The following is an 18,349-nucleotide window of genomic DNA, read 5'->3' on the forward strand; positions in this document are numbered from 1 at the left end:
GTTCATTTGATGGCCATTTTGCAATGTACAAACTAGCTATGTGCTGCTTTCCCCCAATATTGAAAATAAGGATGCCTCATGCCAAACCTGGTTTCTTCTCAAAGGAGAACACTCTTGTTATGCCTTTTAACTGATGGAAATTCCCTGAACCATACTATTGCTCAGAGAGCAAGAGGCAGCACATTGCTTTCTGCCCTGTATATTGCAGAAATCTAAAAGGGAAAAGGCAAATTTTGCATTCCTGAGAAAGACACATTAGGGTTGGTTTTGGTCATGGATTTCATGACACTGTTGAAGCAATATACTTAAAAATTCTTTTTTTTAATTATCATAACAATTTGATTTCACAGGATTTCCATACCACAGACCAAGCACATCCCCCCACCCCCAAACAGTCTCCTACAGAGACCATAAGTTTTTCAATGTCTGTGAGTCAGCATCTATTCTGCAAAGAAGTTCAGTCTGTCCATTTTTTAGTTTCCACATGTCAGTGAAAGCATTGGATGTTAGTGTCTCATTGTATGGCTGACTTCACTTAGCATGATAGTTTCTAGGTCCATCCATGTTGCAAAAAATGCTGGTATTTCATTCTTTTTGATGGCTGAGTAATATTCCAGTGTGGACATGTAGGTTGTTTCCATGTCTTGGCTATTGTAAATAGTGCTGCAATGAACATTGGAGTACATGTGTCTTTGCAAGTCGTGGTTTTCTCTGGGTAGATGTCCAGGAGTGGGATTACTGGGTCAAATGGTAGTTCTATGTTTAGTTTTCTGAGGCATCTCCATACTGCTTTCCACAGTGGTTGCACCAATTTACAATCCCGCCAATAGTGTCATAGGGTTCCTTTTTCTCCACACCCTCTCCAGCACTTATTGTTTGTAGACTTTTGGATGATGGACATTCTGGCTGGTGTAAGGTGGTACCTCAGAGTGGTTTTGAGTTGCATTTCTCTAATAATGAGTGATGCTGAACATCTTTTCATGTGTATTTTGGCCATCTGTATGTGTTCTTTGGAGAATTGTCTGTTTAGATCTTCTGCCCATTTTTGGATGGGGTTGTTTGTTTGTTTGGTATGGAGCTGCAGAAGGTGTTTATAAATTTTGGAGATGAATCCCTTGTCAGTTGATCCACTTGCAAAGATTTTCTCCCATTCTGTGGGTTGTCTTTTCATTTTGTTTAGGGTTTCCTTTGCTGTGTAGAAACTTCGAAGTTTGATTAGATCCCATTTGTTTATTTTTCTTTTTATTGTCAACACTCTGATCGGTGTATCTGAGAAGATGTTGCTGTCGTTTATGTCAGAGAGTGTTTGGCCTATGTTTTCCTCTAGGAGTTTGATAGTGTCTAGTCTTCTATCTAGGTCTTTAATCCATTTGGAGTTTATTTTTGTGTATAGTGTTAGGGAGTGTTCTTGATTGTGGATTTTATGAATTGATGATTTTGTCCTGTTTGTAAAAACGTGCCATGTCCTGCTTTCCCCCAATATATAAAAGAAGTACTACTCATTACTAATCAGAGTTAAGTTCAAAGGAGAACACGTTGGGAGTTACTTTTAAGTGATGGAATCTTCCTGAAACAAAATATAGCTCAGAGATGAAGAGGCACCACAATTTTTTATTTGCTAAAGTTATAGGAAAAATCTAGGTGGGAAAAAGGCAAGTGTTGCATTGATAAGTCAGGACATATTGGGTCTTGTATCCATTCACAGATTTGAATGTACTAAGCAACCAGGCAGCCTGCAAATTCTTGTATTCTGGAGTTTGTGAGATGGCCATTCTGCCCTGGTTGTATGAACTATCTATGTGCTGATTTTCCACACTTGTGCAAAGAAGGAACTGTCATGCACAGTCTGACTTCCCCTGAAAGGAGAACACATTTGGAAGGTCTTTCAAGCAATGGAAAGTTCCTGAACCCAACCAGGGCTCAGAGAGGAGGGAGACCCCATTGGTTTATTTGCCATAATTATAACAGCAATCTAGGTGGGAAAAAAGCATGGGTTTATTTCCTGAGCAAAGATGCAATGGTGCTGATGTTTGTTCATGGATTGGATCATACTGTTCAACCAGGAAGCTTCCAAACTAGGAAGCTTTGTGGTGTTTGTGAAATGGCTATTTTGCCCTAATTGTACAAACTATCTATGTGCTGCTTTTCCCTGATATTTAAAAGAAAGATTTCTCATATAAAATCAGGCTTCTCCTCAAAGGAGATCACTTTTGGAGTGCCTTTCATGTGATGCAATCTCTATACACTGATACAATACTCAGAGAGCATGAGGCAACACATTGGTTTATCTCCCCAACTTGAGGAGCAAATCTATGGGGGAAAAAGGCAAGACTTGCTTTCCTGAGCAAAGGTGCATTGCGGCTAGTGTCTTTTCAGTGATTTGAATACACATTACAACAATGTCACTTCCAATATCTTGTTTGTGAATTTTGTTTAAAGGCCATTTTACCTTGGTTGTATGTATGAGTTATGTGCTGCTTAACTATGAATTGAAAAGAAGGATTTCTTATGCCAAATTTGACTTCTCTTCCAATGAGAACAATTTTGGAGTACCTTTCAAGCAATCTAAACTTTCTTCACCAACCTATTACTCAGAGAGGATGAGGAAGCTCATTGGTTTACTAGCCATAATTTTTGGAAATGTTTAGACAGGTAATAGGAAAGGGTTGCTTTCCTGGGCAAAACAGCATTGTGACTGGTGTTCCCTCATGGATTTGAATATACTATTGAATGAGAAAGCTTCCAAATGCGTGTTTGTTGAGTTTGCAAAATGCATATTTGCCTTGGTTTTAGGAACTGGGTATGTGTTGCTTTTCCACAATATGGAAAAGAAGTAATTTTCATGCCAAATCAGAGTTTTCCCAAAAGGAGAACAGGTTTGGAGTGCCTTATAAGTGATGGAAAATCCACACAATGAATAAGGGTTCAGAGCGCAAGAGGAAGCATATTGGTTTATTCCCCCAAATTGTAGGTGAAGTCTACTTTGGAAATAGGCAAGGGTTGCTTTTCTGAACCAAGACGCATTGGGGTGGTGTCCATAAACTGAGTAGAATATACTTTGCAAACATGATGATCCCAATCGCTTGTTTGTGAGGTTTGTAAAATGTCAATTTTCCCCTGGTTGTATAAAATTCTATGTGTGATATTCCCCAATATTAAAAAGAAGGTTTCCTCATGCCAAATCAGACTACTGCTCTAAGGAGAACACATTTGGGGGTGCCTTTCAAGCAATGGAAACTCCACAAACAAAATGAGTGCTCAGAGATGAAGGGGCAGGCATTGATTTATTTGCCATAATTCTAGGAGAATTATACGTGGGGAAATATGCAAGTGTTGCTTTCCTGAGCAAAGAGGCATTGGGGATGGAATCCGTATATAGTGTTGAATGTTCTAAGCAACCAGGATTCTTCCAAACTCTTGTTTTCTGGCTTTTGTGAGATGGCAATTCCTCCCTGGTTGTACAAAATAGCTATGTGCTGCTTCTTCCTGCTGGTTCAAATAAGGCTATGTGATGACCAATCTGATGTCACCTGAATCGAGAACTCTTTTCCCTTTCAAGCAATGGAAAATCCCTGCAACAAACTATGGCTCTGTGTGTTAGAGGGGCCCATTGGTATATTTGCCATAATTATAGATGTCTAATTTGGAAAAAAGCAAGGGTTTATTTCCTGATTGAAGACACATTGGGAGTGGTATTCTTACAGGGTTTTGATTATACTGTTGAAACAGGAAACTTCTAAACTCTTGTTTGTTGTATTTGTGAAGTGGCTATTTTGCACTCTTGTCAAACTATTATTCCATGATATTGAAAAGAAGGAATTCTCCTGCCAAATCAGGCTTCTCCTCAAAGGAGATCATGTTTGGAGTGCCTTATTTTCAATATCAGGGAAAATCAGCAAATAGATACTTCATAAAACTAGGGAAAATGGCCATTTCACAAACTTAAAACACGAGAGATTAGAAGCTTCATGTTTGCAATGTATATTCAGCCTAGTGAATGGACACAATCCCCAATGCCTCTTTACTCAGGAAAGCAACCCTTGCCTATTTCCCCCCAGACAACACCAATAATTTGGGAAAATAAAATCATGGGCTGCCTCTTGCTCTCTGAGCACTAGTTCATTGCACAGAGTTACCATCTCTTGAAAGGCACTCCAAACGTGATCTCCTTTACAGAGAAACAATATTTCACATGAGAAATCCTTTTCAATACCAGGAAAAGCATCACATTGCTAGTTCGTACAACCAGGGCAAAATAGCCATTTAAAAACCTCCACAAACAAGAACTTGGGAGCTTCCTGGTTGAGCAGTATAATCAACTCCATGAACAAACACCAGCACCAATGAGTCTTTGCTCAGGAAATCAACCCATGATTTTTTACCACCTAGATTTCTACTATAATAATGGCAAATAATCCAATGGGCTCCCTTTTCATCTCAGAGCCCTGGTTTGGTGCAGGGACTTTCCATTTCCTGAAAGCCATTCCAAACATGTTCTCCTTTCAGGAGACATCAGATTAGGCATGACGATGCCTTCTTTGCACAAGTAGGGAAAAGCAACACATAGATAGTTCATACAACCAGGGCAGAATGGCCATTTCACAAACTCCAAAAGCAGGGTTCAGAAGGTACCTGATTCAACAGGATAAATAACTCCAGGAGTGGACACCAGCCCCAATGAAAGCAAAGTTTGTTTATTTCCCACCTATACTTTTCCAATATTTTTGGCTAATAAACCAATGTGCTTTCTCATCCTCTCTGAGCAATAGGTTGGTGCAGTCAGTTTAGACTGCTTGAAAGGCACTCCAAACGTGTATTCCTTACAAGAAAAGTCTGATTTGGCATCAGTAATACTTCCTTTAATATCAGGATAAGCAGCACATAGTTAGTTCATACAACCAGGGCAAAATACCTTTTCAAAAACTTCACACAAGCAATTTGAAGTGAGTGTTGCAGTGTGTATTCAAGTCAGTGCAAAGACACAAGCCCCAATGCATCTTTGCTCAGGAAAGCAACCCCTGCCTCCCCCCACCTATAATTCTCCTACATTTTGTGGAGATAAACCAATGTGCTGCCTCTTGCTCTCAGAACACTGGTTCAGTGCATGGAGTTTCCATCACATGAAAGGCACTCCAAATGTGTTCTCCTTAGAGGAGAAGTCAGAAGTGGCATGAGAAATACTTATTTTCAAAATCCGGAAAAAGCAGCATATAGCTAGTTTGTACAACCAGAGCAAAATAGCCATTTCAAAAACTCCACAAAGAAGAGTTTGGGAGCTTCCTGTTTGAGCAGTATAATCAACTCCATGAACAAACACCAGCCCCAATGTGTCTTCTCTCAGGAATCAACCCATGACTTATTCCCAACTAGACTTCTCCTATAATTATGGTAAATAAACCAGTGGGCTTCCTCTTCCTTTCTGGGCCCTTTAGGTTGCAGAGACTTTTCATTGCTTGAAAGGCACTCCAAACGTGTTCTAATTTCAGGAGATGTCAGATTTGTCACAACAACGCTTTCTTTGTACAAGCGGGGAAAATCAGCACATATCTAGTTCATACAACCAGGGCAGAATGGCCATCTCACAAACTCCAGAAAACAAGAGTTTGGAAGTGTTCTGGTTGCTTAGTACATTCAATTTGGTATATGGACTCTGGCCCCAATGTGTCTTTGCTCAGGAAAGCAACCCTTGCCTATTTCCCACATAGACTTCTATACTTATGGCAAATATACCAATATCCTGCCTCTTCTCTGAGCACTGGTTTGGTGCAGGGAGTTTCCATTTCTTGAAAGGCAAACCTAACATGTTCTCATTAGAGGAGTAGTCTGACTTGGCATGAGAAGACCTTCTTTTCAATATCAGGTATAAGCAGCACCTAACAAATTCGACATCCAGGGCACAATGGCCATTTCACAAACTTCAAAAACAAGAATTTGGAAGCCTCATGTTTGAAATGTATATTCAACACAGTGAACGGACACAGCCCCAATGTATCTTAGCTCAGGAAAGCAACCGTTGCTGTCCACCCTCCAGATTTCTCATTCAATTTTGGAAAATAAATCAATGGGCTGTCCTTGCTCTCTGAACACTCGTTCAGTGCACAGGGTTACCATCGCTTGAAAGGCACTCCAAACGAGATCTCCTTTGCAGAAAATTGTGATTTGGCATGAGAAATCCTTTTTTTTTAATACCAGGGAAAATCAGCACAGAGTTAGTTCGTACAACCAGGGCAAAATAGCCATTTTACCAACTCCACAAGCAAGAGTTTGCAAGCTCCCTTGTTCAAAGTATAATCATCTCCATGAATGAACATCAGCCAAATTCCTCTTTGCTCAGGAATTCAACCTTTGCCTATTCCCCACCTAGAATATTCCAACAATTATGGCTAACAAACCAATGTGTTGCCTCAATCTCTCTGAGTAATAGGTTGATGCAGGAAGTTTAGATTACTTGAAAGGCACTTAAACGTGTTCTCCTTAGAAGAAAATCTGATTTGGCATGAGAAATCTTTCTTTCCCATATCGGGGATAAGCAGCACACACCAAGTTTTTACAACCAGGGCAAAATGCCTTTTGTCAAATTTCCAAACAAGAGATTGGAAGGAAGATTGTTGCAATGTGTATTCATATCAATGAAAAGACACAAGCCCCAATGCATCTTTCCCACATAGAATTTTCCTATAATTATGGCAAATAAAACAATGTCCTGCCTCTTCTTCTCTCAGCACTCGTTTGGTGCAGGGAGTTTCCATTGCTTGAAAGGTAGTCCAAACGTGATGTCCTTTCAGGAGACATCAGATTGGGCATGAAAATGCCTTCTTTGCACAAGCAGGGAAAAGCAGCGCATAGTTAGTTCTTAAAACCAGGGCAGAATGGCCATCTCACAATCTCCAGAAAACAGGAGATTGGAAGCCTCCTGGTTTCTTAATACATTCAACTCAGTATTCAGACTGGATCCTCAATGCATCTTCACTCAGGGAAGCAACTCTTTCTTATTTCCCACATAGAATTCTCTTATAACTTTGGCAAATATCGCAATGACCTGCCTCTTTCTCTATGAGAACCTGTTTTTTTTTGCATGGACTATCCACTGCTTGAAAGGCACTCCAAACATATTTTCCTTTCAGCAGAAGTTAGATTAGTCATGACAACACCTTCTATGCACAAGCAGGGAAAACAGCACGTAGCTAGTTTGTACACCCTGGGAAGGATGGCCATCTCACAACTCCAGAAAACAAGAGTTTGGAAGAGCCCTCTTTACTTAATACATTCAACTAAGTATACAGACTCCACCCCCAATGTGTCTTTCCTCAGGAAAGCAACCCTTGCCTATTTCCCACATAGACTTCTACAATAATTATGGCAAATAAACCAATGTCCTGCCTCTACCTCGCTGAGCACTGGTTAGGTTCAGGGATTTTCCATTGCTTGAACAGCACTCCAAACGTGTTCTCCTTAGAGGTGTAGTCTGATTTGGCATGGGAAGTCCATCTTTACAATATTGGGGTAAATCAGCTCATAGATAATTCCTACAAAGAGGGCATATGGCCATTTCACACACTCAACAACAAGATTTTGCAAGCATCCTGTTGTAATGTATTCAACTCAGTGAACAAACAGAAGCCCCAAACATCTTAGCTCAGCAAAGCAAACCTTGCCTTTTTTCCACCTAGAATTCTCCTACACATTGGGGAGATATACCATTGGGCTGCCTCTTGTTCTCTGAGCAAAGATTCAGTATACAGAGTTACCATAACTTGAAAGGTACTCCAAAAGTGATCTCCTTTGTGGTGAAGCATGATTTCACAAGAAATGCTTCTTTGAATACCAGAAAAATGCAGCACAGAGCTAGTTCGTACAACCATGGCAAAATAGCCATATCACAAACTCCACAAGTGGGTACATAGCTTGTTCATACAACCAGGGCAGAAAGACCATCTAAAAAACATCAGAAAAAAAGAGGTTGGAAGCATTTTATTTGCTAAGAACATTGAACTCAGTATTCAGACACCAGTCCTAATGCTTCTTTGTTCAGGAAAGGAATTTTTGTCTATTTCCCACATAGAATTATCCTACATTTATTGCAAATACACAAATGTCCTGCCTCTTCATCTCTGAGTACTTGCTAGGTGCAGGAAGTATCCATTGTTTGAAAGGCACCCCAAATGTGTTTTCCTTAGAGGATTAGCCTGATTTCGCATTAGAAGTCCTTCTTTTCCATATCAGGGAAAATAAACACATAGCCAGTTCATAAAACCAGGGCAAAATTGCCATTTAACAAACTCTACAAACAAGCATTTTGAGGCTCATTGAAGGAACACCAGCCCCAATGCCCCTTTGCAAAATTGCCATTTAACAAACTCTACAAACAAGCATTTTGAGGCTCATTGAAGGAACACCAGCCCCAATGCCCCTTTGCTCAGGAAAGTAACATTTACCTACTTCCAAACTAGATTTTCCAATAATTATGGCTAATAAACAAAGTGCTGCCTCATTCTCTCAAAGCAATAAGTTGGTGCAGGAAGTTTAGATTTCTTGAAAGGCACACCAAACGTGTACTCCTTAGATGAAAAATCTGATTTGGCATGAGAATTCCTTATTTTCAATATCAGGGATAAGCAGCACATAGGCGGCTCATACAACAAGGCAAAACGGACTTTACAAATTTTAAGAACACGAGATTGGAAGAGACATTGTTGCAAAGTGTATTAAACTCAGTGAAAAAACTAGCCCAGACGTATCTTTGCTCAGGAAAGCAACCCTTACCTTTTTCACCCCTCGAATTCTCCTACACATGGTGGGAGATAAACCAATGTGTTGCCTCTTGCTGTCTGAGGAGAAATGGTTCAATGAAGTGAGTTTCAATTGCATGAAAGGCACTCAAAACTTGACCTGCATTGAGGAGAATTCTGATTTGGCATGAGAAATCATTCTTTTCAATATCAGGGAAAAGCAGAACAAAGCTAGTTTGTACAACCAGTGCAAAATATCTTTTTAACAACACCACAAACAAGAGTTGTGAAGCTTCCAGGTACAACAGTATAATCAAATCCATGAATGAAAACCAGCCCTAATGTGTCTTCACTCAGGAAATCAACATATTCTTTTGTCACATCCTGACATTTCCTATAATTATGGCAAATAAACCAATGGGCTGCCTCTTCCTCTTGGAGCCCTGGTTTGGTGCAGTGTATTTCCATTGCTTGAAAGGCACTCCAAACGTGTTCTCCTTTCAGGAAACTTCAGAATGGGCATGACAATGTCTTCTTTACACAAGCAGAGAAAAGCAGCACATAGCTAGTTTGTACAAACAGGGCAGAATAGCCATCTAAAAAACACCAGAAAATAAGAGTTTGGAAGCACCCTTGTTATTTTATACATTAAACTCAGCATACGGTCTCCAGTGCCAATGAAACTTTGCTCTGGAAAGCAATCCTTGTCTATTTCCCACAGGGACTTCTCCTATCATTATGGCAAATAAACCAATGTCCTGCCTCTTCCTCTCAGCAGTAGTTTGGTGCAGGGAGTTTCATTGATTGAAAGGCATACCAAATATGTTCTCCTTAGAGGAGTTGTCTGATTTGGCATGAGATATCCTTCTTTTCAATATGGGGGCATATCAGCACATAGCTATTTTGTACAACCAGGGCAAAATAGATATTTCACAAACTTCAAAAACAAGAGCTTTGAAGAGTCATGTTTGCATAGTACATTCTACCATGTGGACTAACACAAGGCCCAATGCATCTTGTTTGAGGAAATCAACATTGCCTATTTCCATACTAGAATTCACCTACAATTTTGGGGAACAAACCAATGTGCTGCTTTTTGTTCTATGAGCCATTGCACATTGCAAGGATTTTCCATCCCTCAAAAGGCACTCCAATCTTATTCTCAATTGTGGAGAACTCTGATTTGTCATGAGAAGGACTTCTATTCCATATGGGCTACAGGAAGCACATATCCAGTTTGTACAACCAGGACAAAGTTGCCATTTCACCTACTCAGCAATCATTTGGAAGCTTCCTGGTTCAACAGTATAATCAAAAGAATGAAGGAACACCAGCCTCAATGCGTCTTTGGTCAGAAATGCAATCCTTGCCTATTTAACACCTAGACTTTTCCAATAAATATGGCTAAATAAAAAATGTGCTGCATTATGCTCTCTTAGCAATATTTTCATGCATAAACTTTATATTTCTTGAAAGCCCCACCTAACGTGTTCTCTATAGAAGAAAATCTGATTTGACATGAGAAATCATTCTTCTCTATATTGCAGATAAGCAGCACATAGCTAGTTGGTACAACCACGGCAAAATGGCCTTTTCACAAACTTCACAATCAAGAGATTGGAAGCAACATTGTGGCAATGTGTATTCACCTCAGTGAACAAGCAGCACATAGCTAGTTTGTACAACCAGGATAAAACGGCCTAAACTCAAAATTCACAAATAAGAGATCGGAAGTGACATTGCTGAAAAGTTTATTCAACTCAGTGAAAAGACACTAGCCCAAATGCACCATTACTCAGGAAAACAACCCTTGTCTTTCCCCCCACACACAGATTTCACCTACACAATTGGGAGAAATAATAATGTGTTGCCTCTTGCTCTCTGAGAAATAGTTCAGTGCATGGAGTTTCCATTGCATGAAAGGCACTCCAAAATTTATCTCCTTTGAGGAGAAGCCTTATTTAACATGAGGAAACCTTCTTCTCAATATCAGACAAAAGCAGCACATAGCCAGTTTGTACAACCAGGGTAAAAGAGACAATTAAATAACTCCACAAACAAGAGTTGGAAGATTCATGGTTCAACTCTATAATCAAATACGTGAACAATCACCAGTGGCAAAGTGTCTTGGATCAGGAAATCAACTCTTGCTTTTTTCCCACCTATACTTCTCCTATAATTATGGCAAATAAACCAATGGGCTGTCTCTTCATCTCAGAGCCCTGGTTTGGTGCAGGGACTTTCCAATGCTCAAAAGGCACTCCAAACGTGTTCTCCTTTCAGGAGACTTCAGTTTTGGGCATGACAATGCTTTCTTTGAATAAGTGGGGAAAAGAAACATAAAACTAGTTCCTACAAACTGGTCAGAATGGCCATTTTACAAGGGCTAGAAAACAAGTGTTTGGAAGCATTCTTCATGCTTAGTGCATTAAATTCCAATAGTTATGGATAATAAACCAATGTGCTGCCTCATTCTTTCTGAGCAATAGGTTGGTGAAGGAAGTTTAGGTGGCTGGAAAGGCATTCCTAATGTGTTCTCCTTAGAAGAGAAGTCTGATTTGGCATGAAAAATCCTCTTCAATTCAGGAATAAGCAGCACATAGCTAGTTCGTACAACCAGTGTAAAATGGCCTTTACACAAATTTCACAAACAAGACATTGGAAGTGACATTATGGAAATGTATATTCAACTCAGGGAAAAGACAATAGGCCAAATGCACATTTTCTCAGGAAAACAACCCTTGCCTCCCCCCCCCCAATAGACTTCTCCTACCTACAAGTTAGGGAGATAGACTAATGAGTTGCCTCTTGCTCTCTGAGATATGGTTCAGTGCATGTAGTTTCCATCACATGAAAGGCACAGCAAACTTGTTAACCTTTGAAGAGAAGCTTGATTTGGCATGAGAAATCATTCTTTTCAATATCCGGGAAAAGTAGCACATACGTATTTCGTACAAACAGGGCAAAATAGCCAATTCACAAATTCCAAACACAAGAGTTTGGAATTACCTGCTTCAACAGTATAATCAAATATGTGAATGAACACAGCCCCAATGTGACTTTGCTGAGGAAATCAACCCCATCTTTTTTCACACCTAGCTTTCTCCTATAATTATGGCCATATACCAATGGGTTGCCTCTCCCTCTCAGAGCCCTGGTTTGGTGAAAGGACTTTCCATTGCCTGAAAGGCACCCAAACATGTTCTCCTTTCAGGGGACCTCAGTATTTTCATGACAATGCCTTCTTATCATAAGCAAGGAAAAGCAAGATATAGCTAGTTCATACAACCAGGGCAGAAATGCCATCCCCAAAACTCCAGAATACAAGAGGTTGGAAGCATCATGGTTGCTGAGTATATTCTCCTCAGTATACAAACACCATCCCCAATTATTCTTTGCTCAGGAAAGCCAACCTTGCCTCTTTCCCACATCAACTTCTCCTATCATTATGGCAAATAAATCAATGACCTGCCTCTTCCTCTCTGAGCACTGGTTTGGGGCAGGGAGTTTCCATTGCTTGAAAGACACTGAAAATGTGTACTCCTTAGAAGAGTAGTTGGATTTGGCATGAGAAGTCTTTATTTTCATTATGGGGTAATATCACCACACAGCTAGCTTGTAGAACCAGGGCAAAATGGACATTTCACGAACTTCATTAAGAAGAGATTGGAAGCATCATGGTTACAAAGGATATTCTACACAGTGAACGGACACCAGCCCCATCTTGGTTCAGTATAGCAACCTTTGCCTATTTCCAAACGAGACTTCCCCTACAATTTTGGTGAATAAACCAATGTGCTGCCCCTTGTTCTCTGAGTGCTTATTCATTGCATGGATTTTCAAACACAAAAGGCAATCCAAATGCATTCTCCTTTGTGGAGAACACTGATTTGACATGAGAAGTACTTCTTTTCCATATCAAGGAAATGCAGCTCATAGCCAGTTCATAAAACCAGGGTAAAATTGCCATTTCACCTACTCAACAAACAAGAGATTGGAAGCTTACTGGTTCAACAGTATAATCAAATCCGGGAAGGAACACCAGCCCCAATACATCTTTGATCAGGAAACAACACTTGCCTGTACCCCACCCTCTATGTTTCCAAAAATTATGGCTAATAAACCAATGTGCTGCCTCATTCTCTCTGATATAGGTTGGTGCAGGAATTTTATATTGCTTGAAACACAAAACTTGTTCTCCATAGAACAGAAGTCTGATTTAGCTAGTGATATAATTATTTTTAATTGGGGATAAGCAGCACCTAGCTAGTTCATACAACAATGGCAAAACGGCCTTTACACAAACTCCACAAACAAGAGATTGGAAGCGACATGGTTGAAATGAGAATTCAATTTGATGAATAGACACTAGCCAAAATGCGTCTTTTCTCGGGAATGCAATGCTTGCCATTCACCCCCCTAGATTTCTCCTACACGTTTGTGTTGCCTCTTGCTCTCTGATAAATGGTTCAATGCATTGAGTTTCCAAAATATGAATGAGATCCCAAACTTGATCTCCTTTGAGGAGAAGCCTGATTTGGCCTGAGAAATCCTTCTTTTCAATATCAGGGAAAAACAGATCATAGCATGTTCATACAACCAGGGAAAAATAGCCATTTCACAAACACCACATATAAGAGCCTGGAAGATTCCTGGTTCAACTGCATAATCAAATCCGTGAATGAACACCAGCCTCAATGGGTCTTCACTCAGGAAATCAAACCTTGTTTTTATACCACGTGGACTTCTCCTATAATTATGGCAAATAACCCAATGGACTGCCTATTCCTCTTGGAGCCCTGGTTTGGTGCAGGGACTTTCCATTGTTTAAAATGCAGTCCAAACGTATTCTCTGTTCTGGAGACATCAGATTGGGCATCTTTGCACAAGTGGTGAAAAGCAGGACATTGATAATTCGTACAACCAGTGCAGAATGGCCATCCCATAAACTACAGAAAAGAACATTTTTGAAGTATTCTGGTACCTCAGTACATTCAAATCAGTACATGGACTCCAGCCCCAAAGTGTCTTTACTCAGGAAAGCAACCCTTGCCTCTCCCATATAGAATTCTCCAATCATCATGGCAAAGACAACAATGTCCTGCCTCTTCCTCTCTGAGAATGGTTAGGTTCATGGAGTTTCCATTGCTTCAAAGGTACAGCAAACGTGTTCTCCTTTGAAGAGAAATCTGATTTGGCATGATGAATTCTACTCTTCAATTCAGGGAAAAGCAGCATAGCAGGTCCATAAAACCAGGGCAAAACGAACTTTTCACAAACTTCACAAACTAGAGGTTGGAAGCGACATTGTTGCAATGTGTATTCCACTCAGTGAAAAGACAGTAGCTCCAATGCAACTTTGCTCAGGAGAGCAACTCTTGCCCTCCCCCCCAGATTCTCCTAAAAATTTGTGGAAATAAAAAAATGTGCTGCCTCTTTCTCTCTGTGCACTGTTTCATGGCACAAATTTTCCATTAAATGAAAGGCACTCCAATCATGATATCCTTTGAGGAGAGTCCTAATTTGGCATGAGAAATCCTTCTTTTCAATATCAGGTAAAATCAGCACATAGCTAGATCATGCAACCAGGGCAAAACAGCCATTTCACAAACACAACAAGCAAGAGTTTGGAAGCATCATTGTTGCAAAACATAATCTACTAAGTGAACAGGCAATATCCCCAAAGCTTCTTGGCTCAGGAAAACAACTCTTTCATATTTCCAAACTACTATTCACCTACAATTTGGGGAAATAAACCAATGTGCTGCCTCTTGCTCTCTGAGCACTTGTATATTGCATGGATTTTCCATCACATAAAAGACACTCCAAACGTGCTCTCTTTTGTAGTTAACTCTGTTTTGGCATGAGAACTACTTCTACCAGGGAGTTCCCATCATGGCACAGTGGTTAACGAATCCGACTAGGAACTATGAGGCTGCGGGTTTGGTCCCTGCCCTTGCTCAGTGGGTTGATGATCCGGCGTTGCAGTGAACTGTGGTGTGGGTTGCAGACATGGCTCAGATCCTGCATTGCTGTGGCTCTGGTGTAGGCCAGGGGCTACAGCTCCGATTGGACCCCTAGCCTGGGAACCTCCATATGCCATGGGAGCAGCCCAGGAAATAGCAAAAAGACAAAAAAAAAAAAAAAAGAAATACTTCTTCCATATGGAGGAAAAGTAGCACTTAGCCAATTCATATAACCAGGTCAAAATTGTCATTTCAGGATAAAGAGATAAGATGATGGAAGAGTAGGGGGAAAAGCTCGCCCTCTCCCACAAACACACACACACACACACAAAAACACATCTACAGGATAAACGACTCACATAGAACAGCAGAAGAACCTAAACTCCAATAATGGCAAGAATTTTGTGACATTACTAGGTAAAACAAGAGAAAAGAGGAGAGTGAGAGAAGGTGAATCCAAGCTAGATGGGAGCTCCCAAAAGGGAACTGCAGAGGAGAAAGGGATCCTGCACCCTGGAAAGTCACCTACTCGAGGGAAAGATCAACCAAACTGGAGGAATCTCCGGATGCAGAGAAGAGTGTAGCAGTAAGTTGGAGTTCTGAAAAGCAGAGCAAGAACCGAACAGATCATCTGAACTACTGGCAGAGTCACCAAAAATTGAGACACCTGGGTGGGGGCTGGGCACCAAGACCTCGGCTCCTGAGGTTAGTCCACAGGAAAGGGCTGGGGGGGGTGGAATGGAGACTGCTTGGGGGGTCTAGAAACCAGTCTGTCAAGTTTGACAGGGCAGGGAGAGCCTGGGAGACTAGAAAACAGAATGTTGCAGGGGGAGGGAGCAATATGCTAAGGGCAGGGAAGGGGAAAGCCACATCAGAGGGAACATGGGAGAAGAGCTGGGTCTGCACCAGTGTTGGGGAGGGGAGAGGAGAAGGAGTGGGCCCCCATAGAATACTCCCCATGACACAGCAAGCTTACCGGCCTGCTAGCTATCAGAAAGCTGTGCTTCCCAGTGCATCCACTCCCCCAGCACCTGACACCCCTATGCCCATGCCTGGCCTGGGGCTGACTGCCATCCAGAAGGGCTGGTCTCAACAGTTGCCAGAAGCCTACCACCTCAGGGGCTGTCCCTGTCCTGGCCTGCTAGCCCTTTGGAGGGGCTACCCCCACTGAGCAGCACCAAGCACTACCAGCCCCTGAGAAAAGGTCTGCAGTCCAGAAAGGCTATAACAAGCTTGGACAGGCTGTGAAAAGATCTGGCTAATTCTCTGACAGTCCCTCCGAGTCTGGCTGCCCTGGAAGAGCCTCTTGGGTTCGCAGCAGCCCAGCTATCCGCTCCAGCCCTCAGGGGGTGCTGCACTCCCATTGGACAGCTGCACAGGACTGCCAGCTCCCTGCAGGAGCTCATGCAGTCCAGAAAAGCTACAACAAGCTTGGCTTGGCCATGAAAAGGTCTGCCTACATTCTCAGACAGTCCTTCTGAGTCAGGCTGCCCTGGGGAAGAGCCTCTCGAGTTCTCAGTGACGCAGATAGCTGCTCCAGACCATGGGGGGTGTGGCACTCCTAAGGAACATCTTCTGAAAGCCACCAATCCCCTGCAAGACTCCCACAACCTAAAAAAACCAGAGCAAGCTCTCCCCAGATGAGTGAAATCTGCTACCATCGTGGTGTGGACCTCCTAGTCCTGTCTGCCCTCAGGAAGTCCTCCTATGCTTCAAAGAGACCCTGTTCATCCCATCTACATTCCAGAAAAGCCACACGGCTTCAAAAATGACAAATAATGCCAGACCTCAGGAAACATTCCACGGCAGTGACAAGGCAAACACTTCCCGATAACGGAAAGTACAACTCCCTCAGGAGAAAGAAAACAACAAGCAAGATAAAGAAGCTGAGAAACCACCCCCAGTTAAACCAACAGGAGAACTCACCTAAAACAGTCAACAATGAAACAGATCTCTGCACTCTGACAGACCTGGAGTTCAAAAGAGAAATAGTGACACTACTGAAGGAATTAAGAGAAGATATGAACAGTAATGCAGACACCCTCAGAAAGGAGCTAGAAAATATAAGGAGGAGCTAAGAAAAACTAGAACATTCACTTGCAGAGATACAAACTGAGCTAAGGGCAGTAAACACCAGAATGAACAATGAAGAATGAATCAGTGATATGGAAGGTAGAATAATGGAAATCACTCAATCTGGTCAGCAGACAGAAAACCAAATGAAAAAACAGGAAAGCAATATAAGAGACCTATGGGATAATATAAAGCAGGCCAATCCATGCATAATAGGAATTCCAGAAGGAGTAGAAAAAGATAAGGGGATGGAAAACATATTTGAGGAAATTATCGCTGGAAACTTCCCAAATCTAAAGGATACTGAGTACAAGATACAGGAAGTACAGACGGCCCCAAACAAGTTGAACCCAAATAGACCCACACCAAGATACATTATAGTAAAAATGGCAAAATTAGTGATAAAGAGAGGATCCTAAGGCAGCAAGAGATAAGCAGAATGTTAGCTTCCAGGGAGCCTCCATAAGATTATCAGCTGATTTCTCTACAGAAACACTACAGGCCAGGCAGGAATGGCAAGAGATATTTAAAGTGCTAAAAGGAAAAAATATGCAACCTAGAATACTCTATCCAGCAAGAATATCATTTAAAATAGAAGGGGAAATAAAAGTTTTTTCCAACAAACAAAAGCTAAAAGAATACAGCAACACAAAACCCAGGCTAAAAGAAATACTGAAAGGGCTTCTCTAAACCAAAAAGAAAGGAAGGTAAGAAAGGGAAGAAAAAAAAAGTAGATAAACTAGGACTGAGGAAACGGCAATCAGAGAGCAGTCACTCAAATAAGCCAGCATACAGATTTAATCATGAACATGCTTCAAACAAAATAAAATTAAAAAGAAACATCAAAATCATAAAATGTGGGCAAGGGATGTTAGGAAATAAAGAGACACTTTTTGTTTGTTTCTCTTCTTAATTTTAATATAGTAATGAAGTGTTTGAACTCACAGGACCATCAGGCTAAAACACACAATTATAGGAAGGGGTTACCATACTTAAGAAACAGGGCAACCACAAGAAAAAACCAAACACTGCATTCGCAAAAAATGAAAAAAAAAAAAGAATACACTCAAGCAGATAATAACTGGAGACCATCCACCCCCCCCCAAAAAAAGAAGGGAAGAATGGAGAACCAAGAATCAACTGGAACACGAGGTTCAAAATGGCAATAAATAATCATCTATCAATATCAATGCAAATGTCAATGGACTGAATGCCCCAATCAAAAGACACAGAGTGGCTGAGTGGATAAAAAGGCAAAAACCTTCAATATGCTGCCTACAAGAGACTCACCTTAGAACAAAGGATACATATAGATTGAAAGTGAAAGGGTGGGAAAAACTATTTCACGCCAATAGACGTGACAGAAAAGCAGGAGTTGCAACACTCATATCAGACAAAATAGACTTTAAAACAAAAGGCATAAAGAAAGACAAAGAAGGACACTACTTAATGATTAAGGGATCCATCCAAGGAGAGGATGTTACTATCGTCAACATATATGCCCCAAATACAGGAGCACCCAGATACATACAACAAATATTTACAAACATAAAGGGAGAAATCGATGGGAATACAATCAGA

At 41.1% G+C, this 18,349-nt stretch overlaps 1 pseudogene; it reads right to left on the reverse strand.

Moving 5' to 3' along the window:
- LOC110259450 overlaps positions 1-8,793 on the reverse strand; it is a 197,174-nt pseudogene extending 188,381 nt beyond the window's left edge.

This window comes from Sus scrofa, chromosome 1 (genome assembly GCF_000003025.6).
Source record: "Sus scrofa isolate TJ Tabasco breed Duroc chromosome 1, Sscrofa11.1, whole genome shotgun sequence".
NCBI lineage: Eukaryota > Metazoa > Chordata > Mammalia > Artiodactyla > Suidae > Sus > Sus scrofa.